This window comes from Corapipo altera, unplaced genomic scaffold (genome assembly GCF_003945725.1).
Source record: "Corapipo altera isolate COAL_440 unplaced genomic scaffold, ASM394572v1 48b, whole genome shotgun sequence".
Taxonomy (NCBI): Eukaryota; Metazoa; Chordata; class Aves; order Passeriformes; family Pipridae; genus Corapipo; species Corapipo altera.
In genome coordinates this window covers 6,723,387-6,749,651 of record NW_020884884.1, presented here as the reverse complement: position 1 = coordinate 6,749,651, position 26,265 = coordinate 6,723,387, and positions in this window count along the sequence as shown.

The following is a 26,265-nucleotide window of genomic DNA, read 5'->3' as shown; positions in this document are numbered from 1 at the left end:
AGTGACTTTCCAGTTTCCTGCCTTACATTTTGTGCACCTTCATAAAGGGATTTGGAACAATCTGATTCTAATTTTGTAATGTTTTGCACTGACTCTGCACATCTCTAAAAGACTATACTAGATGCAAATCAATGAAGAATAAGCACCAGTGAACAGTGAATTCATCTGACAGCAAAATTATGTTTAATTATTTACTTCTTCATATTCTTAATATCAAAATAATTTCATAATGTCTCAGGACACACAGAAATATCAAACACAATGCTAAAAGACTCTGTCAAGATTTTCACTGTTAAACTAGATTTACCCCATTCAATTTATTTAAAGCTCTTTGAAGGTACTATTAAAAGAATAGTTAAATTATAAAAGTATTCCAACGATATGTATCATTAAAATACTAACATCCACATTTGCAGCCAAGTTACCACCATTAACCGGATAGAACAAAGCTAGTTTTTCTAGCATTAGTACTATATACTTTATTCTATTCCAGCTTCTAAAGTTCATTACTTTTGAAATTATGAAAAACAAGGATAAATTCTGGCTTAGTACCTTTGAAGTCTTCTGTTGTTGATATCCACTTACTACTGATATCCACTTGTCCAATTATTCTGGATGCTTGTCTGCACAGAAAATCATTTGCTGCAGATTCAGAAATCTTCTGCTAAGTTAAATTCTCTTTGCATATATGTCTTAGATTTTAAAATATATTATTAGTAATGCTTAGTTAGACCAGGTAATTTTTAAGGGGTGATTCTTTTCAAATTTCTTGTATGGAATAATCCCAACAAAAAAAGTTCAGGCTTAATAGGAATAAATGCTTTATATTTTTATTAAGTTCAGGGGATATTTCTTTGCAGAACTTTTTTCCTAAAGTAGATCACTTACGGTAAAATCAGCATGCTTCTACGATGCATGTTTTTCCCATAAACTTCAATTCCCTTTACAGCTTATGCTGATGCTTCTGAGAAATACAGCTTTGTCTTGAATACAGAGCCAAATCAATCACTAACTTCTCATCCATAAGGTTTATGATGGGGGCCAGGCTTCTAAAGTCGACTATAATTTTGCGTCGGGTATTATAGCTTTATGATTTTACTAAAAATGTAACATTAATCTTGTGTGCATGTATTTGTATATCAAAGGAAAACACAAAGCAAAGTTTTAACTCTGTCTGCGTCTTTTCTTGGCAGTCTTTGTGGACTGCATTGGAGCTGTACTGGTGCAATCCGGTTCACCCGGTTAAGCATCTCTCCCTGGTTTTTTGCTAATTACCTTTTTAATTCCCAGTGGTAGTGAGTACAGTCTGACTTGTAAAAAGCATTGTTCAACTCCCAGGAGATTCTTTTCTGGAAGTCCTATTGTATTTTTATTTTTGAGTATTAGTTTAAGTGGAAAATGTGGCTCTTTAAATTTCTCAGCCATACCAGAGAAAGCTAAAGGCATTCAGGCCCAGAGTACAGTAACAGCCTCCATACTTGTGTAAAGAATTATTTTAGTTTTCGTTTACTAGCAATTTTTATTATTTTTAATCAGGTACCCCATCAACTTTTACCAGGCTTCTGTTCACAGAATGAAATCAGCTTACAGAAAGCTTTAACAAATACATGTATTTTTCTTCTCCTTTTGTCTGTTCAGTTTGAATTCAGCTTAGGTTTTTGAGCTTTCTTTACACAAGGGGATATGAAAATTACTTTAACTGACACATGAAATTCTCTTGTAATCAGATTTCATATTTTCAGGACTTCAGAAAATACTTATAAATTTGTAATCAATTTTACAATGTTAATAGGTTATTACAAGAATATTTATATGAGATATATATAAAATGCATTGAGCCTTGCATTTTGTATTTAATATTTAATATTCTGTTACATACATTGTATTTTAATAAAATATATTGCATTAAAATTTATAATTAAGGTTTATAGTCTTTTCTAAAATGCTGATATCTGTCTCAAAAAAAAAGGGTGAGTAAATAATTAGACACCCACAGAACTGCATCAACTCTCAGAAGCTGAAATTGCCTCTAAGTGTTTTTATACTGGAATTATAGCAGTTTCTATTTTTGAAAAATGCATTTATCAAGATGATAGATCTGATCTAATATTTGATTGCACAGCATTTAGAAAGCGGGAGCATGGATAAGTTGACTAGACACTAAGCTGGACCACAAAGAGCTCAACTCTCCTTTTCTTATGGTACCCTCAGCAAGCAGCCCTACTTCTCTGCATTCAGATTTGATGGAGGAATTTCATTTCTTCTTATTCAAATAGCCATGATGGGACTGCATGAAAAGTGGCCAGCAGCAAGAAAATACATCTTGACTCACGAGTGTGTTATTAAACAGCAGATATTTCAAACTTTGTGTTCCAGCCTTTAGAAAACTGATTGGGTTTTTTTTCCATCTCCAAACCATTGACTGTTACTGACAGGTCACATAATTAGGTCTAACTAACAGCTAATGTAAAATAAAATATTGCAGAGAGGAAAACTACCCATGAAATTTTAGCTTAGTCTGCTAACACAAGTATAAAGTAGGAATGAAGAAATTTAAATAACTAAAAAACATATTAAAGAAAAAAGTCTAGGCCAACTCTTCCTCTATGTAGTTGCCAAGACTGAAAGACTGATTTTTTTTGTTTGTTTGTTTTGTGAGCACTAGCCTCTTGGGACACCATCACCTAATCATATCTGTTCACCTGGCTGACAAGCATCTCCATCCCAAGTGACTCACACCAGAATATAATTGTGCAGAGAGGTGTCAGTGAACATGGGTGCATTTTTTAAATGCAAACCATGTTTCTACTGCCTCAGTTTCAAGACTAGCAAACTTCAATGTAAGTACCAGACAGTAATAAAAGGAGATATGTCTGATGTTGATTAACCAAAGGTTTTAATGACTCTGAGTAGCCATGTTCAGAAATTTCTTCACTGATTGTTTCACTAAGAGGGAAAATGGAGTACAGGGAAGGCCAGGTTGCACAATATAGTGACTTACATAATTAAATATATATAGCATATTATGTGATGCAGTTATATTATATAGCATATTATGTGATACAGTTCTGGATTTATAAAATGGATCCTGAAACTCACTGGAAACTGGTAATGTCAATAACATACATCTGGTTATTCACAGAGATGTTCAATTATGCCTATGGGAATTTGCCTCTAGGTATTCCTTTGCTGTTGCTGGTTTTTGGTTTGGTTTTTTTATTTGTTAAGTCTTGATGCCTGTTGTGAAGTTCTCTGGAGCATTTGTAGATTATAGGTATTTCGCTGATAAGGTTATATTTCTGAGGGTTATTATTGGATTCACTGATGAACTATGCCTGTAGGATACCCTATGGCCTTATTTGGGTACAAAGGCAATACAGATAAAATTATCAGGCATAAACTGGTAAGATCACAGTCAAAGAGAACAGGTAGGAAACAAGAAGCATCAGGAGTGTCAATGGGGAGCAAAGTGGTTGTCTGGAGAAGAAAATGTGTTCACTTCTGTGGCAGCAACACTTCATCTGCTTTATGGCCAATGTTGTGCTGCAGCTGAGGCAGCTCTGGAGAGAGTGTGAAAGGTGACCTGGGAAGGTCTGGAGTCTGAATTGAGGTGGGAGCTGTCAGCAGAGCAACATCCATCTCAGCTGAGTGGGGCCACAGCTCCGAACGCTCCACTGACTTTGTGGTCCTGCAACAATATCTGTTGGAATAATTTAACAGGAGCACAGGGTTTATTTTAAAAACTACCTAGAAGTAAGAACAGCACAGAATTCATAAGTCCCTTGAAGAAAGAACAAATGTAAGGTCAAAAACAAGAACCTATAATATAACTATGGCAGAGAAACTGCTCCATATGGCTTGATCCCAGTTCCCTGAGATCACTGACAACTTCTTTTGTGTTAACTGAAATGGGCTTCGGGTAGGACCTGGTAATAATTAGAGTACAAAATGTCTGGCACTCTTAGGAAAACAGGTGGATGAATCCATAACTAAGCAAAAAATGAACTTATGCATATTTATTGTGGACAGCTGCAGGCAAAATCCCAATGTTTTAACCCTATACAGCCTTTGTTATGTGCCTACATTCCTTTACGCTGACCACCTGTTATTTATCAGTTGCACCACACCAACATTGCCTTATGAGGAAGAATTGGCTGTGATTGATATGGACACTATCCCCAGCTCATGGCCTTGCCCAAGGGACTCCCAAGGAAGTCAGGGACATCTGGTGTAAGAAAGGACTACAGGCTGGCTACACACTGTAGACCTTGAGTTTGGATCTTATTTGAAATAAATACGTGTGGCTCTTCATCACCTCTTTGAAAAGGATGATAAAATTTGCATAGTAAGAGGAAGGAAACCAAAGACACCAAATCTGGTACCACACCATCCACCCATGAATGTGCTTTTCAAACCTTTCTTGAACCAATCAAAATGATCAGGTGAGAATTTAATGAAATGTAGCTTAATATTTTTTTACAATAATTGTTTCGGAGATAAGCAGCCTCTGCAATAAACTACATAAAAAAAAAGTAAGGACACGAGAATAATTTTCATGAAAAAACTTGATGTAGCACTACTGTGCCACCAATTATTTCACTAAGTTCTCTGCTTTGCTGATCTGAAAAAGACTAGGACTACTTCTAATAAAAGTGGGAGGCAAAACTTTACTTACTCCAGAAGCAGAAGGCTCAAACTTTAGATCACTCCTTTCATTTAACCCCAACTTACTGACATATGTCTGAATAACCAATATAAGGTGCAGAATTTGAAACAGGCATTCTAGAAGATTTGGGAAATGTTCTTACATGATTTCAACAGCTCCTTTCTACATTGTTAAATTACCAGCTACCTCCCACTAAATCCACTGATTAGCTTCAGAAGCTTCAGAAGGCTCTGCACTAGGCCCTGTAATTGCACTTGAAAAATATAATTAAGGATGAAATCCTGATTTCTTTGAAGTCAATGACAAAGCTTCAATTTTATTTAAGTGTTAATGCCAGTGATTGCAAAGAAAACCTTCCACCAGGAATTGAATTTAATTCAATTTATATAATTATATCTTTGTGTACATAATGTTTCTCCATTATTGTTTAAAAGAGATTCTTTTTTTCTTCTTCAGTCTGCCAACACAATGCTGAGATGGCCATCAGTTGGCAAGATGGTTTGAGTCTGAGTCTGGTAAACACAGTTGAAGTTTCACATTTTGAGCACTGTGTTTTTTGAACATGAAAAAAAATACCAGGGAAAGATTTTAATATCTACTTCCTAATCTGTGTTTTCTTAATTTATTTCTCTAGGTGCTAGAAAACCACTGTGACTCAGCCTATGTCCTTTCACTGTTTGAATAAATGACTCGGTAGAAGATACTCCTTTGCTGTTTCTGAACTTCCAAACTCTTTTATCTAATTACAGTTCTACCTGTAGTTGGTGGGATGTGTAATATGGGATTTAAATGATACCATGGAACCTCGAAGTTTCTTATTCTTCCTTCTGAATTCACAAATAAATATCAGGTATAATTTTCCAGTGCCTGTTTGTTTATATTAATATTCACAGTAATCCTTAAAGTCCTTTTAGTGATATTATTCTGGGACGAAGAATGCACGTCTTTCTGTGTTGGCTGTCAAATCAGTATTTCCTATATTCTTTCAAAAGAGGAATTTATTCTTCACCAAAAATCTTAGATATATTTTTAAATCACATAGAGTTTGTTTTAGTGGGACAATTTTTTATTTGTAATAGTGTTGGATTAGAACAGGAGTTGCATAAAGAAGACACATGTATGACTGCTGAAAGATGCTGCTGCGCTAATCCTACATTGAATTAAGGAGTTTTGAAGTTTTACTACTCTCTGGAAACACTGGCCCTCTCATATCATAGAGTTTGGTGTTCCTACTATTTCACATTACCAGGCCCTTTCTCTTCACTGCACCAAGGATGGTTTCTACAACAGGGCAACCTGTGCTAAAGGGATTGTTATAATACAGTAAAATACCAGTGAAGAAAAGGCACTAACTGCTTTTGCTGTCTTTTTTTTTTTAAGACAGAAGCAGGTCAGCAGAATATCTACTGATGGCTAACCTTACCTCTTTAACATCTCCGGTATATCTTCAGTGCTTTTCGCTCACAAAGGTTATGCAAGGAAAATGAAGCACACGGTAGAAGCATGTTGCGTTTCTAACACAAGAATGAAGCACTGGCTTCTTTTTATTGCATATCGGCTGTCTCATTTTGATGATAAAACAAAGATAAAGAAAGCACTGTGCATCTGCTGCTGGACAACGTAAGAGAGGTCAAGCACAGTTACATGGCATTGGACTGAACCCTCCTCAGGACTAATGTGACCTAGGACACGGTGTGAGATAACAGTTTAGAACAGGCATTTCTCTGCAAACTGCATCTTCCCTCCCCCCATCATTCTGTCATGGAAGACAAAGTCCAGGATTTATGTACTCATAGGAAAGCTACTGCTTTATCTTTAAAAAGTGGAATAAGGTACCTCATATCTATTATACATTAGGGATGTCTGGGCAGAAAGCTCGTACTGGATAATTGGTGCTCTGTAGATTCACACACTCCATTACTGCACCATATCTTCCCTTTGTAGTGAAGTAATAAGTATGAAATCTCCATAAACATTTTTCATTACAAAGTCTTCTCTCTAGATGTAATAACAGCTATTTGCTTGGCCATATCATACAAAAATGCTACCTGGCAGAAAAAGCTAGGGAGATAATTATTAGATAAAAATCTCTCTTCCTCTTTAGCTATTGTAATGCCTTAATCATGTCAATGGATTCCCTGCAACAGCCACCCTGACAGCAACCTGAGCTTTATTCCTAACCCACTGCAGGAAGTGTGGCTGAACAATAGATCCCTTGTGCTTGCTCCGAATGGGCAAATAGATGGGAACACCACCATCAGATCTGCCTCACCAGTTAGCTTTAAGTAGCATTAAAAATTACGGGAATATGGATCCACCTCTGGTGCACACAAACCTAAGTGTATTTCAACTGCACATAGTGCCAAACCAAAGCTATGTGTTTATTTGTACTTCCAATGTAATTCTCATTTTCCTCATAGACTGTGAATGTATGGATTGTTCTATTTATTTATAAAGAACTTATTTTGCAAGAACTATTTCTATGCTAGCAAAGTAACCACAGTTATTATTTAAACAATGCTATCTGGAGTTTTGATCTGGATGCACCAGTCACACCATTAATTTCTGTTTCATGATTCATTGGATAAAATTCTTGGAATTTTTTTAATTTCTGTGCTCTTTTAATTTGTCCCTTTTCTGTTTTTTAAATTCTAATGTTTAGATTTGAGGAGCTTCCTAAAAAATAAACTTCAGTCCTGCTCACTCCCCTGCTGGCATCCTTTGGAGTTTTCGCTGTTCTCTCCTGCAAGCCCTTGGAAAGAGACATAATGTGTTTTGCACAACAGAGTGTTTTCTTTTTCCTGTACTGTGCTTGTCAACTGTACATTACCTTGGACTTTCCATGTCTCCAAACTATTCCTCTAGTAGATTTCTCAAGTAATTTAGTGCTCTCCCTTCTTTACAGTTTTCCATTCGTTACGTGGAGGAGGTAGCAAATCTTCCTTCACCACAAAATTCTTCTCTTGTCAGTCATGGTCTTTAATGGTGTTACTTTAATGGTGTCTAAAAGTGCTGTTGGTCTCCCTGAGAGGCAACAGAGTTTACGTTTGACTCAGCCACTTTTCCTTTTCCACACGGTCATCCCCCTCAGTTCGCTGCAGGTGCAGGAGGTGGACTTCTGCATAGGTAGACCCCCAGTCAAAGAGGGACATCTGAGCACCAGATCCTGGTGGTATCTTTTTAGCAGTACCAGCCTGGTATCCGGCTCCAAGGACATCATTTTTTCTCAACCTACCCCTTAGTCTCTGTGAATCTTTGATTACAACCCCCCACATAATCCCTTTATGACTTCCTACATTTTCTCTTTCAAGATGAACAGTCTCAAAAAGAGACCTTTTAGAGGGATTTTTTTCAGCAAGACAATCCAAAAAGGAAGTGAATATAAATTAAGCAAATTTGATTCCTGTTTGGAAAGTACATTTTGGTACAGTTCATAGCTGTTCTTATCCAGCAGTGCCGTGCAGAGACAGAGGGAAATCGTATGTTTTTGCAGAGGGAGAAAAGGATTTGGCTGTCTCCAGTGCCTTCAGCTGACTCTTATACTGAGAGTATGCTATATTCTTATCCAATTTCTAAAAAATATTATAAAAGACTTCTGTCGCCCCTAACTGCTCACCTTCATGGGTGAGCTGTGCTGCAGGCAGAACGTCCACATTCCCATTGCTGCCCCTGGAGGTGATGCTGGCAGCAGGGAGTCCTCAGACACCTGGGGAGATGGGAGGTTGGTGGGGAGCCCCTCTGCTGGAGGGCCCTGCACTGCTTAACTGTGGTGAGGCCACCCCAAGTCTCTGCCAGCAGCGTCTCCATCAGGCCCATTGCCTCTGGAACCCTTGGCTCTGGGGCCAAAACGTGCCCCTGAGGATCCTGACATCAACATAAAGCTGAGATGAGAGAGACACTTTCTACTTGTCCAACCCAGAGCTTTTAGCATCTGATTTTAGTCATCTGAAAGCTGAGGGTTTTTTTCACTGTTTTTTCCTCCCCCCTGACCCTGATGTCCATCAAAGCTGAAGCACAAGCAGATACCCTGAACAGTTGCTGGGCTCACAGGGCTGGATCTCAGGACATGGAAGCTGCAGCCTCTTGACCCCACCATCTTGCAGAGACATCCTTCACAAGAGACACACAAAGAGAGGAAATGTTCCTTATTCCTCCTTTTCACAGTGCACACATGCTCCAGAGCAGCCAGACTATGGCCTTCTGGTTTTCATTATGACTAAACGTTGGAAATGTGGTGTGCATTTTCCAGAAGAGACACAGTGTGTATTTAATTTATGAAAGTAAAGAAGAGAGGAAGAGTCTTAGTAGATTCCTTTTGGTTCAGCATTTTTTATAAATGCAAGAAATGGGGTAATATTGTGCCATGTCTTCCAATACTTATTAGCCAAATGTCTGTGTATATGCTGTTAAAAAAAAAAAAATATATATTATAAAAAAGACAACTGTTTTGTTTCTAATGTGGTTGTGCACAGAGTCTTATTAACATTTCTTGATAAGAGGGACATATCCCTAAAGGGAAAAAAAACTGAAGCGTGTGGATGCTATTTCAGTTCTGAAGCCTTGGTATTTTTAGCGCCTTCATTTTTGGAATAACTTCTACCATAGCTGTATGAAACAAAGATACATAATACGTGCAGAGAATGCAGGAAAATACTTATTTTGCTTCAACTATGCATATATACTGGGCTGCATAATACAGCCTGTGTATTGGGAACTGGCTTAGAGCTGAGACTTGGCAGTACGCGGGTGTCCACAGGACAGATAAACCAGCAGTTTACGTTGACAGACCCTGATCTCTGCTACAGAGCTGTAACAAGACCTCACTTGTCAAAAAAAACTCTGGAGAAACATAGGATGTCATACACCAAATTTGTTCCTACTTTGTAAAGATTTCAGTCAGAAGTAAGGGTTTTTTTGATCCAGTGAAGTTAAGATCTAAACTGAAGAAATGGGCTATCTTTATCTAATTGAAAAGTCATATCTGCTCTGTGCAAACTTTTTGCAGAACAAGGCAGGGAGGTAATGCTTAAGTCAGCATGAAAAGCACAGACAGAAAATTGATAAACAAAAATCCGCCTATAATTACTGATGGAAAAGAGAACATCTCTCTTCCTTCAGCTGAAGCTGATGTTGCCCAGCATTTGTTCCTTTCTTTACACAAGCAGCACCCTGAACTACTCAGCAGAGTTACCTCTGGAGAAAAAGTTTTTTCCCTAGGAAGTGCCAGAACTTCAGCATGTGAAGAGCGTGTCCCCTCAGCACAATAGGTACTGAAGCTGATGTACCAGCCCTATGCATTCAAAAGTCCAAAGGCAGATCACAAAATTCATTAGACTGGTCTAAAAATCACGAGATTAAAAAATACCAGCTGTGCAATTCTTTCTGTTTGCTTTGGATTGTAAGAAGTTTTCAATTTCATTTCAACTTTTCTCTGCTATCCTGAGGGCAAATTAATTTTCAAATGAAGCCTACAGTACTCTAGAAACCAGAATTTAAAAAACAAACAAACAAAACAAAACCAACAAAATAAAATAAATAAACAAACAAACAAAAGCTAAAACCAAAACACCAAACCGTCAAAAGGCAAGAGTTAGAAATATTGCACTCAAAATATTACAAGAGTAGCTGAGAAGGATTGCTTTATTACAATTAGAATGAAGAAAGAGCACATCAAATTAATTCCAGAACTTGATACCGCTGACATGACGAGGGAAGGTAAAGGACAATATAACTTACTAATATGACACATATGTTTGCAGTGAATATATTGTAGTGATGGGAGGTTGCCAAAGACTTTAAAAAGCATATGCAAACGCACAAAAGCCCTTCTATGAGAGCAGAGCTAAGCATCTCTCTGCAAATTCTGGAACTAATCATGGGGACTGTATTTCTTTCTTCCTTAATCTCATGGTGAAGCAGATTGGGTGTCAGCTTGGGAAGGAAAGCCTTACTGCCACCATGAAATAGTCTTGGGCTTCCCTTAATACTTTACCTCACTCTTCCCCTTTCACTGAAGCAGCCAGAGATACAGAAAATATTTTTTTCTTTCTCATTCTTTCTTCAATGGCTTCATTCTTCAGATTTTACATGCACATTCAGGGATGGTGAAGGTATATTTTGTAACTAGGGGTGAAGGCTGTTGAATGTTGAGGACAGAGTCTAAGCAACATCAGGAGAGATGCTGGTGGGAATCTTATCTACTTGCCCTTTTAATAACAAAAGCAATCAAATAAATTCAAGTGAGGGCTCTGATGCACTTTGAAACAAAAGGACCATACACATACAGAGCTGGGGGCTTCCCCTGTGCCAGCAGACACTTCAGCACAGCACACATACCTGCACCAGTGATGTGAGAGCCACGACACAGTGAGCTGATCTACCGAGCATTACTCACCAGGCATCATAAGAGTATGCAGGAGCAGGAAATGCCGGCTCTGAGGAGTGGGTAGCCATATATTCACTCCTCCAAGAATACCCAGTGATTCTTCTCAGCTAGCAGGGCTTTGCTGGAGGTAACTTGGGGGAATACTGCCTCAGGCAGCCAGCAAAACCTGCAACAGGCCACTGCAGTTACTGTTTTCCTGTTTACAAGCAGCCTGGGGATGGCTCCACAGGATCCCAGAAGTCCTTCTTAAGCAAGAGGAGCTTTAGAGAGAGCAGCAAAGAAACATACTTTCACAGCAGGGAGGAAAAGAGAGAGATCAGGAGTGTGGCACTAAACAAGGAAGAAAATCTGATGGGGGAAATAGAAAATTTGGCAGTGGGAAAAGCCAAATCCAAGTACTAGCCTGTGGGTTGCACGAATTATCTGGGCAATTAGGATAATAGCTTCCAGGGTAGTTACTGTGGAAGAAATAGCATAAGACTCCAAGAGACTCAACAGAGACTCAACTACAGAAAAGAAAAACAAAATGATACACAGATGAAAGATCCCATTCTGTATTGTTCAACAGACTATGCTCTAGAATATGTGATGATTTTTTATGTCTTCAGTATTTTTCTTTCTCCTTCTAATCAAGACTTTTCTCTCCACCTTTTTTTCCCCCTTTTTAGTCCCATGTGCATAAATCATCGAGCTGGCACTGTCTTATTGACCTCATCTGCACTAAGAAATCTCGTGCAAAGTAGTTCATGATATAGTGGCAACATCTGAACCATATTTCATGTGAATGCTCATATATCATTGTTTGTAACACTGCAAGCTCATGATTGCTGAAGACAAGTACAAATTACCCTGCTGGAAGGATAGCTGGTGAGATTTATGTTGTATTGTTGCCTGTTCTTCCAACTGGAAGTTTTCTTTACTGGTGCAAGTATGACCCCTTCCCTGAACAATATACTACATGGCCAGACATATACAGTCCAGCCTTTCTGTCTTTGTGGTGCAATACCAAACTATGCTACAATACCTGACCTAACTCCAACTGAACCAGCTCCAGAACTGGGAACAGTTTAGCTGCATCAGCACAGTGGTATGCCCAGACTAATTAAAATAGGGCAGAGGCTGCACTGATACAGCTATATTGTTCCTGAAACCAAGATATTATCTTGTCAAAGACCTGCACTGTGCAATACAGATACACTCTTTTAAGACTGGTGAGAGATACATGGACATGTTCTTCAAGATACAGAGACAAGCACTCATGTAAGCTTTCACCTTACCTACCTGTGTTAAATATTGGCACAGTCCTAAATGATTTTCATCTTTCCTCCCAGGTTTTCCCCTACATTCCAACGGCTGCTGAAGAAAAACAAACCCCACAACCAAAGTGACTTAAGGAGGGAGTTCAGAAAAGTTCTCAGCCTTTTCTTGTAAAATTTTTGAAACAGAAATTGTCCAAAGTTTCTCAGTAATATTGTACATTCTCCCTTGTTTATTACTGTTGAAAATGTGACCATTTTCTCAAAGTTGACCATTTGTTCCAACATATGCACTGCCTTAGTCATTTTACTCCTAGTCTATTAAAGATCTCTTCTCAATGTTCTTTGCTGGTCTTAATTTTTTGTGTTCGCCTTTTCAAGTTTTTACAATGCTTCATAAGATGCATTTCTGATGCATGTTTTTATAATAAACTTCCTTTTTTTTCTTACTCTTGCTATTTTTAAAATTTCAAGGCTTCTTTCTACTTACTCTGTGAATACTGACACTACTAGAGTGTTCCAACTATGCTGAATTTTACACAGTACACAGTTCTTTTCCCTTTCATGATCATGGTTTGCTGACCATTTTCTGCCTTCCACCCTATGAGGAGTAGGCTTATCCTCTTCCAGGTACTAGATGTAAATGATTGAGCCTCCCAGCCAATTTCTTGTTGGCCAGTTCTTTTCACATTGAGCTGAAACAAGTGTTGCTTTCTGAATATGTTTGCTCAAGACTCCTTCAGTTTCTCCCTTGGCCTCAGGTAGTATTGGAGCTTTTCAATGGATCCAGGCCCAGCAAACTCAGCTGAACCAACAGAACTGGCTTCAGGGAAGAAAATACAATAGGCCAAAAGCACTTTTACTGACTCCTGTGTGACTGCCTGTAGAAGCCACTTGGGAAATGTAAAGCAAATTAAAATACCTGCAGAAACTCTTCAATTGGTGAATGGCTTGGTTCAAACATTAAACGAGACACCAGAGTGCCTATCCAAAGCTGATATTTCTAACAAATGTAATTAGAATCAACAGCTGTAAGTCTCAGGGGAGAGTTGTCTTTAAGGATTGTCAGGAGGGTGAACACGGGAAAAATCAAAAGTAAACCCCACCCTTCCCCATCCATTCAAAATTTGTTTACTGTACCAAAAATCCTTTCACTTTATTTTGGCTGAGACCAGAAAAAACCCAAAAAATTCTGTTTTCAGATTTCCTTTTTGCAACACACTAACAGTGAAGATTTACTAGTGTTAAGATATGCACTTTTCAAAGGACTAGCTTGTTTCTAGAACCTGACCTTATCATGCTCATCTTCTTTGGAAGCTTAACCGTCTCCTAGAACCGGTAAAACAGAAATGATGCTTTCTGCACTGCCTCACACAACTCTATCTGGGCAGCTCCAGAGGCAATGCATCAGGTACAAAATAAGAGGTATACTGAACAAATGTATTAATAAAATACAGTTGGAAAAACTGGCATCTGGAAATTGATAGTATATAGGCAAAACAAGTAGAAAGGGCATTTAATAAGGTAGGGTTTAATTTATTCATCTTCACCTGGAATACCTTTATAGACAAAAATCGTGCAAGTGGGGTCTATTACAAGAGCATGGAGAGAAGGAAGGCAAATACATTTCTGACTCAGATGGAGAATGTATCTTATAATCATTAGCTTATTTAAGGAGACTAGTCATGTAATTGCCTAATCAAGGAACCCCCTCAAATATGCATCTGTACCCTGGCAGCAGACCAGGTCTCCTGGGCCATGCCTCGCTTCCATGTATATTTGCATGCTTTCAAATTTAAAAGTAGCACAGGAAATAGCAGGAATTGCCTGTACTTTTACTTTCTTCATAAAGGTTAGACGGTCACACCGTGCATGAGAAGTTAGGGGCAGAAAGGAATCCTTTTCCACCTCAGTCGTACTATCAGATTCTCCTAGCACATCCTGAATGTCACCTGATCCAGTGGAGCAGGAAGAGCCAGCCTGGTGCTGGAGACTTGTTTGCACAGCTTGTCAACTGAGATGCCATGCAGTATCTCTCCTCAGATGATCCCACCAAAACAAGCCTCCTGCGGTAAGCCCTCAGGAAATAGTAACACAAATCAGTATTCTCAGGGAAAAACATGCATATATGTAGCTTCATGAGAAGGAATTTTCTGTTGCTTGACTTGCCTTGTCTCTACCAGCAGTCCAGGTGGAGAGCCATCTCTCTACCTGGATTATAGCTGATCTGCCCTTATTTCTTCCTGAGTGATTCTTTACACTGGCTTTGTTGAATTACTCATGTCCTCATCATTTACTTCATTGCACATGAAATAAAATCAGGTATTTTCATCTCTTCTCATAAGGAAGGCCCATAGGACTGTAAAAAATTTCATTGCCCTACTCTGAACATTTCTCTTTTGTGTCCTTTGATGAGATTAAATATACTTCATTAACAACAGTAACACACCAGGACATAAGAGTGATGTCTACTGTCGTGCATAATAACTCTTGTGATCATTTCCAAGTAGCAGTTTTTTCTTTCCTTTCTTTCTTTTTGTTTTTGTTTGTTTGTTTGTTTGTTTGCTTGTTTTCTGCCTTGCCTTTGATATTTTTTCAAAACTTAATTGGATTTTTTGGGAGGAGACATTTTTGGGGGACATTTTTCCAATACAGGTTTTCATTAAGAGAAAGGGGGAAAAAAGGCTTCCTAAGAACAGCTTTGCAGCTATCTTTGACCTGCTTTGTACAATAGCCATTGCCAAAAGTAACTTCTGCTGTGCGGCTCAGTAATCACACAAGTGCTGCAGTGCTTTTAAATTGCTCTGCAGATGATGGGTAAAAATAAGTGAGCTAGACATAAACGCAGAGAGTGAGTGAAAGAACAGGCAAGAGAGAGATGTCCTCAAATAGATTATACGGGTCAAGTCATGCAAGTGCTTTTATTACTGCTGATTAATTCTGTCAGCTGTTATGTTAATGTGCTGCATGGCAAGAGCGGGCATCGAGCAAAAGTACAAGGAAACTGAGACTATTTTCTAAATAAGGATGTGGCCCAGACTGCTTGAAATTGTGTGTGTGTGTGTCTGTGCCTGGCAGAGTGATGATGGATGATAACAGGATGAGAATGAAATCTCTATTGCTGTGCTTTGGCAATGCAGATACATCTCTCTCCAGACTCAAGGAATTAGAAGCAGGTTGGTTTTTTTATTGCCAACCCCAAGCCTTCAGAAATCTCAAGACCGTCTGACATCATGTATTTTTTAAAATAATAACTATGGATTCTGACTTTGGTTGCCGTTTATTTTCTGAACTGACAGCATTTCTTTTTCCTCCCACTTCCATAAGAGCTAGAATTGTACTTAATAAAACAGAAAGCCAAAACCTTGCTGAGTGCCAAGAGCTGGGATCTTGGGAAAATTACAAACTTACAAGCTTCTGATAACATTATGCATTATGTAACCTATCTGTAAAGTTAGAGCTCAGGATGGGAAGCACATTGAGAAGGATGCATGCAAGCTGGGACAAGCTTCATTTGAGGAGATTCAGCATGCAGGAAAAGAGCACCTTAAAGGCTTTGGGAGGTGGTTGCAACACAAGCTTTGCATTTCAGCCAAGGAGGTATTTAAGAGAAGGTGATGATTGTCAAAGACATAGGCAGAACAGTGCATGGGCTGCTGGAGGCAGCTGCCAGCTCCCCAACGAGAAAACCTCCTGCAGACGGTGGTGTGAGAGCTCACTCACCAGAGCGGCCTCTTCCCCACTATGCTGGACAAGCAGCAGCTTTGTTCACTGTGAGCTGCATCCCTCCCTGAGAGCCAGGCTGGGAGTGAGGCTGGGTCCTTCTGCCACTGTAGCACCTGCCCCAGGCTGTCACCCAAGGCCATCCTCATGCACACATTCTCTACTCCTCTCCTCAAAAACAAGCTGTGTGCGTTGCTGCAATGACGGGAGCTCTTCCACTGCTATAAGCAGTTGGGATTTTATCCTCGAGGAAGCACTTTTCCCCACCATGGCTCTAGCAGCAGTAAACCAGCACAGCCAACCTGGATTTCCTGAGATGTATTGTCCCCCTGCAGCTGTACAGAAAAATTCCCCTCTTCAGATGTGTGATGGAGACTTGAAGTGCTACTACCTGCAGGGCCCTGAAGGAGTTGCACCTTGGGATAGTTATGGCATGGCTAGGACAGAACGGTCCCGTAGGGCTAGGGAAGGGTGACAGGTGGGTTTCCCTGGGAGCAGGAGGAGGATGGTGCTCTCTCTGTCTCTGGTTTGAGAGGCTGCAAGTGGGAGGCACACAGGAAAGTCCCCAGTTTTTACCTGTGCTGGACCATTGTCCCCCCAGAGACCTAGAGGAAAACCTGAAGGTAACAGCAAGGGCAAGCCACAGGACATGGCTTTCCTATGAGCTCCTGAGCCAGGGGACTCCCTTATCACACCAGCATCACCCATATCCTGTCCCCATGGTTGCTCCCCTCCTGCTGCAGTCTCTGAGTGCCTCACTGCTATGGCAAGGCCACAGTCCCAGCAGCCCATACCTGGGGATATTTGTGTGGCAATAGCTCAGTTGGGATCCTGCCCTGAGCAACACGCTGTGCTGCAGGCCTCCCTCACAGCCACTGACCTTTTCACCTACAGCGTGCATCCTAATGTGAACAGTTAACACAATAATAATCTTTAAAACACCTCTAAAGCCAGCAAGTTGATGTCTTTTTGTATCAAAACTTTCACTAGTGGTTTCCTCAGGGCTTATGCCCTTTTACACAGATCCTGTGGTTCCTGAACCAGCAGAGATCATGACTACATGACACAAATAACATTTATGGTGTAAACTCAATCTACCAGAACATAATCCAGTGAGAGGGTGACTTTTGTAATGATCTTCTCAACTTCCTTAAACAACAAAAAATCCTCTTTGAGGATTGAGGAGTAGCTGGGGAAAGAACGGGCTGCAAGGGTTTTCAGATAGTGCCTTGAAGAAGAGTTTGTGTTGCTCAAAGCTTGTTCATGTCTTCCAAGTATGCCAACTAGTCTAATAAAATAATTTGTCTACCCCTAGAAGCCTTGCCTTGTATATAGCCATAGTGATAAACATCTGCTATTGAGAGATACTATTGCAATGAATAATGTGGCACTGCTGTAATGAGCAACAGACAATGCAAACGTCAACTACCGGGAATTTGTTTTCACCAACACGAGTGCTGTTTAATAGGTAATCCTTTTTTTTTTTCTTTAATTTTTCCTGTGACTATTAGGAAATTTTCGTCTTTTTTTTTTTTTCTGCTAAAGTATGGCTATAGTTATAGATAAAAGAAGAATGGTATTATTTTATATGTATAAATTTTTGTATATATATAATATATTATTATAAATTATTTCAATATAAATATACAAAATAATTTTTATATACAAATTTCCCTGCAGGAAAAAAAAAAGAAAGAATAAATATATAGTTGGAAACGCAGATGTTTCAAAACGCTCTCTTCTTTCTGAATTTCTCTGAGATAGAATACATTGCTGCTCAGTGTACAAATAAAAATATGTCTTAGATGTGGTATTTTGGTGCCTGACATTTGGTAGATAAGTTTAGTCTTTGTAAATTTGTGAATGCATATTATGACAGTTTTATTATTTCTTTTTCCTTCTCGGGAAGGGGACTGGGGAGACTAGATTTGAGTGGCAGGAAATGAAAAGCAGGCTACAGGGGAGAAGGATAGAGACTGAGCAGCCGAGAATGCTGATAAAAATGGGAAGTAACCCCATGTACAGGCAGATGTTTGAAGAATTAATTTAGCAGCTTTCAGTGCAGCTAGAAGTGGTGTTAGTTTTTTTAAGGGAAGCTGGAGTTGTTCAACAGGCTGTGAGGGGAGATGACTCCAAATTGCTGGAGCAGGAGCACATAGCACATTAGCACAAAAGAGCAAGAATGAAGAATTACAGGGTGAGAGATTGCATTGCATAAGGGAGATTCTGGGTATTATGAGGAGACTGAGACAATTACTCAGAGGGTGGTCTCCTCCACCTCATCTCCTCTGTGTGTCTGTGATGTTTCTCTAAAATCAGCTTTGTAGTCTTTCAACCTTTTCATGCTCAACGAAGGGACAGGCTGAAGAAGGACCACATTTGCCCAGAAACTGGGGAAAGATAAGCTGCACCGGTTCCTCTGTCTGCCCTGTCCCTTGGTCTTCTCAACTCTTCTAGAAGTTGGATAGCCATGAACCCTGCAGCTAATACCAAGGATCTTGGTACTGCTAAACCCTACAACAGTAGCAAGCTGTCTTTCTGATCATTTGACTTTTAATGGTTTTGGTAGAAGACAGTCAGAGACACCTGAAAGTGAAAGGAAGTTGAAAGACATTTTGCTTGCGACAACAAAAACAATCTCACTGCCGATCATTTTTGTAACTAAAAACAGAGTCTGAATATGTGAAAACTCTTTTAAATAGATACCATGCTCTTTCTGGGTACATGACCCCTTTCTTCTGGCAGACTACTTCAATTTCTCTTATACTCCCTTTGTAGTCCCCATTTTAAGGGAAGGAGGTTTAGCTAACCTCAGATGTCACATGTGTAGGAGAAAAGCTTTGAAATCTGATCTGCTGAAAGAAAACATACCCTAACTCTGAAAATTCATTTCAGAGTATGGACTTTGGGGCCTACCAGTGAAAGAATAACAGAAGCAGAAGGGAAAATCAATGTTTTAAACTGACAGCTTGTGTATTTTATTCCTAATGCAGCAAGACAAATTGCTACATGAGTGAGCATGCACCAGAATGTGATTAAATCTCAATCTAGTGCACTCACCTTCTCCACAGCAGGGGCTTGCACAGGGATGTATTCTGAGTATTTCTGTCTTTTATGGAAAAAATAGTTGGTATATTGTCAGAAAGCCAGACCAGGCAACATATGCACAGCCTTTTACCCACCTATCTATTTGTTGAAATCCTCTGCAATATAGAATTTGAATTTGTAATAAAACACGCACAAAAGCATCCTGGAAATATCTGGGACCACACTCAGCAAAAAAAAAAACAAACCTTTTTCACACACCTGCAGAAAGAGCAAGAGTCGGACCACTGTGCAGCTTGATTAGCTTGTAAATGTGTACAAGGGCTCTGACACTCAAGGAAAGACTCTTTCAAGTTGATCTAAATGAAATTTGTTACATCATGAAAAGGGAAATAAGACTTTGGAATCACTAATGAAAATTATGAGAGAGAATACTCCCTCTGATAAATGCAATGAATTTTGCAAGGGTTGATTTTAAGTGCATGGTCATGTAAGAAAGTACAATTTGTCTCACGAGCTTTCAAAAAAAGGCTTCCAATTTCTGTTGTAAGCACCAGATATACACTAAGCACCAGTAATACAGATAAACAAAATAAATAGAGTTGATAAAAATTAATGCTAATGTAAACAAGAGTAGAATCATGCACCAAAAAAAGTAGTATAGTAGTTTCCCCCACAGACAAAGAGGTAAGAGAATGGCATCATAAAAAATAAAGGTTTCTAGAACTCTTTCACTATTCATCACTAATGGCTATTTAGTGAGGTAAAGCTTCTACAGTATGTATGGAAGGAAGCTAACTCTAGGCAACTACAAGTCTTGGGAAGAAGTCCACTGAAGCTAATGTATGCGTATCACAGAGGCTCTATTTGTGGGAATGGCCATTAGCAGAATGATCCCATAAACCTGAAATGAATATTATTTCACTGGAAAAGCGCAGTTTGTTTTGCACAGTACTGCAGACCAGTGCCAGACTACTTGCAGGCAAAATTTTCTCTGACAACTGCAGTAGCTTAGCTGAGTAAAATCTTAAGTCTAAAGCAAAGAGAGAAAGTCCGGTAAGCATCCCATTGCTCATTCTGTGTGGTGATACTTTTCTTTCTTGATCCCTTACCCGTAAATTGGTAAGGCTCTGTCTGAATTTCTGAACGGAAGTTTTCAGGGGAAATCCTGGGCATGTTTCCCCCTGAGTCAGCCCTCAATCATACCTCCAGAAAATCTGGAGGCATTGCAGACAGCCCTGTCTTTCAATCAATGCTGACTCAAAACCTGGCCTCCTCTTAGCAGGGCGACCAGGATCTGGGTCACCAACAATGCCGGTGGACACCCTTTTCTGTGTCTGGGTCTCTGGTGCCAGTAAGGGTGCAAGGCTCTGGCTTGCAGCCAGGTTAAGACATTTTCCTATATGAATAGTGATGCTAATGCTGGTATTCTGACAAAAGCTCTGATTCACCCGCTGTGGTTTTGTTTGTGGAAAGTTTCGGATCAAGTTGAAAATTATAGTTCAGTGATCATTGTATTTGTCTTTACCTACCACACATTATGGTTGAAATGGCTTTTAAATGAAAAATTGCCAGGTAAGAATTTCCATCTATTATTTTGCTGCATCCTTCAGGTTTCCTTGGTATTAGCAGAAGGAGAGATTTTGGCCAAAGCTGAAAGAAGTGATGTGAGATTCAGTTACCACTGAATTTTGGTACCTTTAAATAATTCCTTTCCTTTTACGTCTGTGCTGGCGTATGTTTCAGAAATTCAAAAATACTGATTGATCCAAACCAAGAATCTAAATATTTCCCATTTGTGATTGCAATTATGATTTTCTACAGTTATAATGCTCTGGAGAATAGATCTTTACTAAGATTTAAACAGTAGCAGAAGATGTGTTTGGATAAAATAGAACTAGCAAAAAAGGATGTGCTTTCTCCATGTCTGGCACAAATAGGTGGGCTGGTGAGCAGCTTCTAGGCTACTTAGTCTTGATAAAAATTAAAACAATAAGTCAGAAATATGAGTGGGCCATATTTCAAATATTAAGAGCTAAGGTGGAGTAAACAGATCATGCTTTAATGCAGCTTTTTATTTAACATCCTAACATTTGAAAAATTATATATATGTGTATATAGACATGTATAATTTTTGATGGAACCAACTTTGTCTTCTCATTTTTATCTATGTTTTCTTAACCTACCTCTATTACATAAGATGTAAGAAAGGCATGGTTTGTAGAGAAGGAAAAAATAAACAAAAGATATTTAGAAGATGTTCAGTGCACACAAGGCCAGAGTTTATGTTTCTTCCTGTAACAGCAGCAAGACTAATAAAATTTGTTACTTCTGCTTACAGACCTTACTTCAACTGCCGAATTATTGCTGCTATCTAAATATCATGTTCTGTGCTCTGTTAGTGTCATGACCATTGGAGTCTGTAATCATTAAAAATGGAGCTAAGCTGTTCTCAAAAGTAGGAGATGTAGTCTTCAGACATGTAGTCTTCAGATCACACACAGTTTTTCTCAGGTCTTGGCATATGCACGTGTTTTTGAAGTACTTAATGTCAGACAGAATCTGGATAACTCTGAATTTTGTCAAGATGCCATGGAAGAATCGGTAAGGCTGAAAACCAATACCACCCAGGAAGAGACAGTTTCCATCTCACAGATACCTACCAAGGCACGTCGAGTTCTCCACCCTGCATATCTCTGCATTGGTACACAAGTCACCTCCTGCTGAGGACAATCAACCCAAATAAAAATCCTGGAAGAGAAAAAGGAATTTCTGGTTAGTCTACAAGTGCTACAGAATTGTCTAAGATTTTGGGTTTTGGTGCTCTGATGCTTATAACTAAATTGGGCTCTGATCTACCGATTTATGTTCCATTATTAGCCTGGATTAGGTGTTGTGTAAACTTTGGCTGCAGGAGCCATTCCACCATGTTCAGTCTCCTGGATGAGCGTGGTTCTCATCTGGCAGTTCAGCTCCCCCCTTACTGCAGTGGGGCTGTCAGCTTGGTCAGCACTCACCCAAGGTTTCTCTCTGCCTGCCTGAGGGGAAAGCACTATCCTGGGACAGAAATCAAGGCTTGGACACAGACTTAGTGTCAGTGTGTTTTTCCTCCCTGATCTTGCCTGCAGCAAATGCAGGTTTGTAGGCTGGATGCAGAGTACTGCAGTGGGACAAAGCTCATGTATACTGGGCTTCACTGGGAAGGGAAATCCCCAGGGAAAAGGGTTGTGATGGGAACTCAGAATGTCCTGCCACATGGGGGAGTTTTCTGAAGAGGTCAGCAGCTGGGCAAATAGCTCTCTAGAGCCTTGGATAGAATCGCAGAGGGATAGTGGTGTAGGAAAGGCAGCAAGGAACACACCCTCTACTTTTTAATAAAAGGAAAAGCTAAGGAAAGTGTAAGATGGCTGATACAAAGGCCTGCAGAAAAGATGAAGTGGTGTATTTGAGAGCTGGGGCAGAATGGGGTCAGACACACAACCTTCTGATCAATGTACTCCTTTGAAGTAGAAACTGGAGGAGAAGGAGGTGGTGTTGGCTCATAAACTGTTTTCCTGGAAGTGGAAAAGAGCTGACCATACAGGGCCATAAGAAAATTGTAGTGTGATCAGGGAGAAACCCTGATCAACGAGGTAAAACTCTGGCAAGAGTCAGCACTTCGTTGCCCTCCAGGTTGGAAGGCCCTTGGTTGAGTCCCTGAAGACCAGTAGGGCAACCCACAGAAAATTTGTGTTTAAGGCAAGATGTTTGACCTAAACTGTGTTCTCAGACTCTTCCTTTCTTTGAAAGCCAGATCTAATACAGGAGAATTCAGGGCAAATCAACCCCATGGAATATATTTTTAGAGGCGGAAAGCTGAGGTAGCACTTAACACTTCCAGTACACATACACATCTATACCCTATCATTACTAAGCAAATTGATGAACCGTCTGTCTGACTGAATTAAATGCTTGGATGTTGAATGAGACACAGTTGCAGTGCTGCTGGGTTGGTAAACCAGTCTGAAAACTGGCTTAATGTTGTGGGGATTTTTGTGAACTGAAGCTTGGATAACTGTGGAAAATGATGACTGCTGATGCCCATTTTCCCTCTTCCTGAGGACTTGAAAGAAAAGTCTTTGAACAAGACCTTTGGAGAACAGTGTCTGCTGCTATCCTTCTCTCTTGGTAGAGAGGAAATCCACTTGATCCCGGTCGTAACTGTAGCTACAAATCTGCTTCACAAATGTGTTGTCACTAGACAGGGCTTTTTTAAAAAGTAACAGTAATCAATTTACTGAGTGTTTAAGCTTCAGAGATTTTGTGGTCAATGTGTTCTTAGGGGAACTGATGTTTCCGGGATGTTGTTACTGGAATGCTGCAGCTGTGCTTTTAACTGTTAGTGGACTGGAAGCACTTTATTTTCCTGTTCCTCACCTGGCAGCTTTCACATGGAATTTCATAACCAAGGTGCTGCAGAGCCCTCTGACTTGAAGATCCAGCAGAACTCTGAAGGTCAGTGCTAAAGTGTATCATTGGATTAAGATAATGTCTAATAACACCTTGGAGAATCATATCTTAGCTGCCCAAAGTTTCTCAGATAATAAACAGCAATTCAAGAATGTGAAGATTTCCACTCAACATCTGCCTTTTAACAAGACTTTGGAAGGTTGCTATGTACCAATGTATTCATACTTCCTGCAAATACCACAGGTTGGGGGTTCAGACCATAAGCAACTGTATCATAAATACACTAGTCATTATTCACTCTGTTTTATCTGTTTATTTTTTCCCTAAAAGCTGTAGTCATCCAGTCAGCCTACAGACACTGGATCAAAACCCTGAGTTTTCAGCTCACTGAATCAAAAACACTGGAGTTTCTCCATGTAAAAATGAATCTAACATTTTCTGTACATTTTTGATACCTGGGATGGAGCCTTGGGACAAGCAGGCTCCATTTGAAACACATTTCTCTGAGAGAAAGTGCTTGGTCTTGCTTTTGATAAGTTTCAAGTCATTACAGATCTACAGAAACTGAATGAGTCCTTACCAAACCATGAGACATTCTTATCACTTAATTGCATCTTGAACTCTTCCTTAGAAACCTGGAGCAGCAATAGAAAAATTATATGAAAAGTCATAGAAAGTCCTGCAATTTAAAAGAAAGCCACGTACTCTCTTGTAACAGCTCCTCTTGCAGCTCCTTCCCCGTAAGCAATACTAGTGTTCAAGAATTATTTCTCCCATTTTCAAGTAGGCAAAAAAGACAACTTTGTTAGAAGGATTGTTCGTTTAGGACTTGTCAACAAATCATATATTTAGAAAGTGAGCTTGAATTTAATTAAAGTACTGAATTCCTAAATGAATTAATTAAATTGAATTAAACTGTCTTGTGGATACTATTAAACACACCTCTGTGGCTGCCAGTGCTTAATCCCTTTGGAAAAGTAAAAGCATCTGTGTGGGACTCTAATTTAGTTTAACCAATCCACTTTAAAGAAACATAAGAATTAACTTTCCTGAGTGTCCTCATTTCTACAGGAACATATCCCTCACAAAGGTTAGCCTGAACTTAATCAGTGTTGGGACATTTCTGTTGTAGTGACTGTTGGGTTTATTCGGGCTGATTCTCTGCTTCTCTCTAAGTGAGATTTCCCCTCCCCCCTTCAAATAGAGGGAGGAAGGGGCAGATTCAAATCAGGTTTGATTGGGGTGCATGGTGTAGCTGTCGGTGATGCTTGTTGGTGCAGTGACTATACAGGCACCTTCACCAGCTGCCTCTAAGGAGAAGGGCGGAGCAGGCAAGGAAGTGGAGGGGGAGATGGTCCTGTGAACAGCTCTTCTACATTTTTCTGAAGAACCTTTCCCCTCTACCACGGCTTAGCTGTCATCACCCCTTAAAGCCCCTCCCTTTTGAAGGCTTTGTGACCTGTTATACTTATTTTGCTTGTCTCTTCAAATAATCCTCGTTCTAACTACTGATAAGGGGGAAATAAGGCCAACTGTAAGGGTTCAGGAGTAGAAAAGCAGCAGAGCTCATTCCTGGGGAATTTTTTGCAGAAGTATACTTTGGGGGGGGGGGGGATTTGACAGGAGCAAGGAAGAAAGGGAGCAGATTTTAACACCTGTATCAAGAAAGGCTCATTGAAACAGATTTATTTTTTTCTTCCTTGTTGTTTACTGTCTTTGCTTGAAGAATACTCTCCTGTGGTGGGACAACTCTTATGCTGTTTGGATCCAGCCCCTTCCAACAGGGAGAAAACCTGTTCTGCAGTTACATATAAACAGTGTGAATGTGAACATTGCTGGAATTTCTCTTTTTACGTGCAAAGATTAACTCCAAAAGCCATTCTACCTGCTTGTGTTAGAGTTCAGCACGGGGGGGAGTGGCAAACTCCCTGAGCAGCCTGTGCAAAATGGAGGTTAAGTTCTAAAGGCCATTTCATCCTTCCAAAAATGAGTTTCAATAACCTGTGAGACATCACGGAAGAATGAAAGGGAGTTTCAAAATAGCCTTACTTTAAATAAAACCATACTTTGGCAATGCTGCATGAAATGAAAACTGACATGCCTGACCATCATATTGACATGTTCATCAAACCTCTCAACAGACTGCAAATATCCATGCAGACCCAGTGCCAAAAGCTGGAGCAGACAACCAGATGTGGAGCAGACTGTGGCTGAGCCTGCCTGATCACCCAGCAGGAATGGAGAGAAGCTGTTTATTGGGGTTACAATCCATCAGTTCCTTTCTGGACATTCCCAACAACAGAGACACCAGCACCCATTCTCCTTGTGAGATATTTTGGGGGAGATGTTTCCTTCTGTTGGCTGATGGAAAGCCCACTAGGGAGAGTGTTATAGCGGGAGCACGAGGAATTTCGGGAGGGAAGTGGCAGTACAAAATATCGATTCTCTGTAAGTATTCAGCATTTCATACAAACGTGAAGCTGAGTGTGTGTTTACTGGATGCCAGTGTTTCGGCCCATTCCTTGATCAGATGTCTATACCTCAGGGAACTGGGCTTCTACTGAGATTTTGCGCTATACCAATTTAAAATAGACTTCTAAAAGAGCCACTTCAGACTGTTTTAATTAATGGCTATTTATGGCAATAAATTTGCTTGTTCAGATATTTCCAGGAAGCAACATTTAGTCCAGTCCTGATAGATAGATAGATAGATAGATAGATAGATAGATAGATAGATAGAT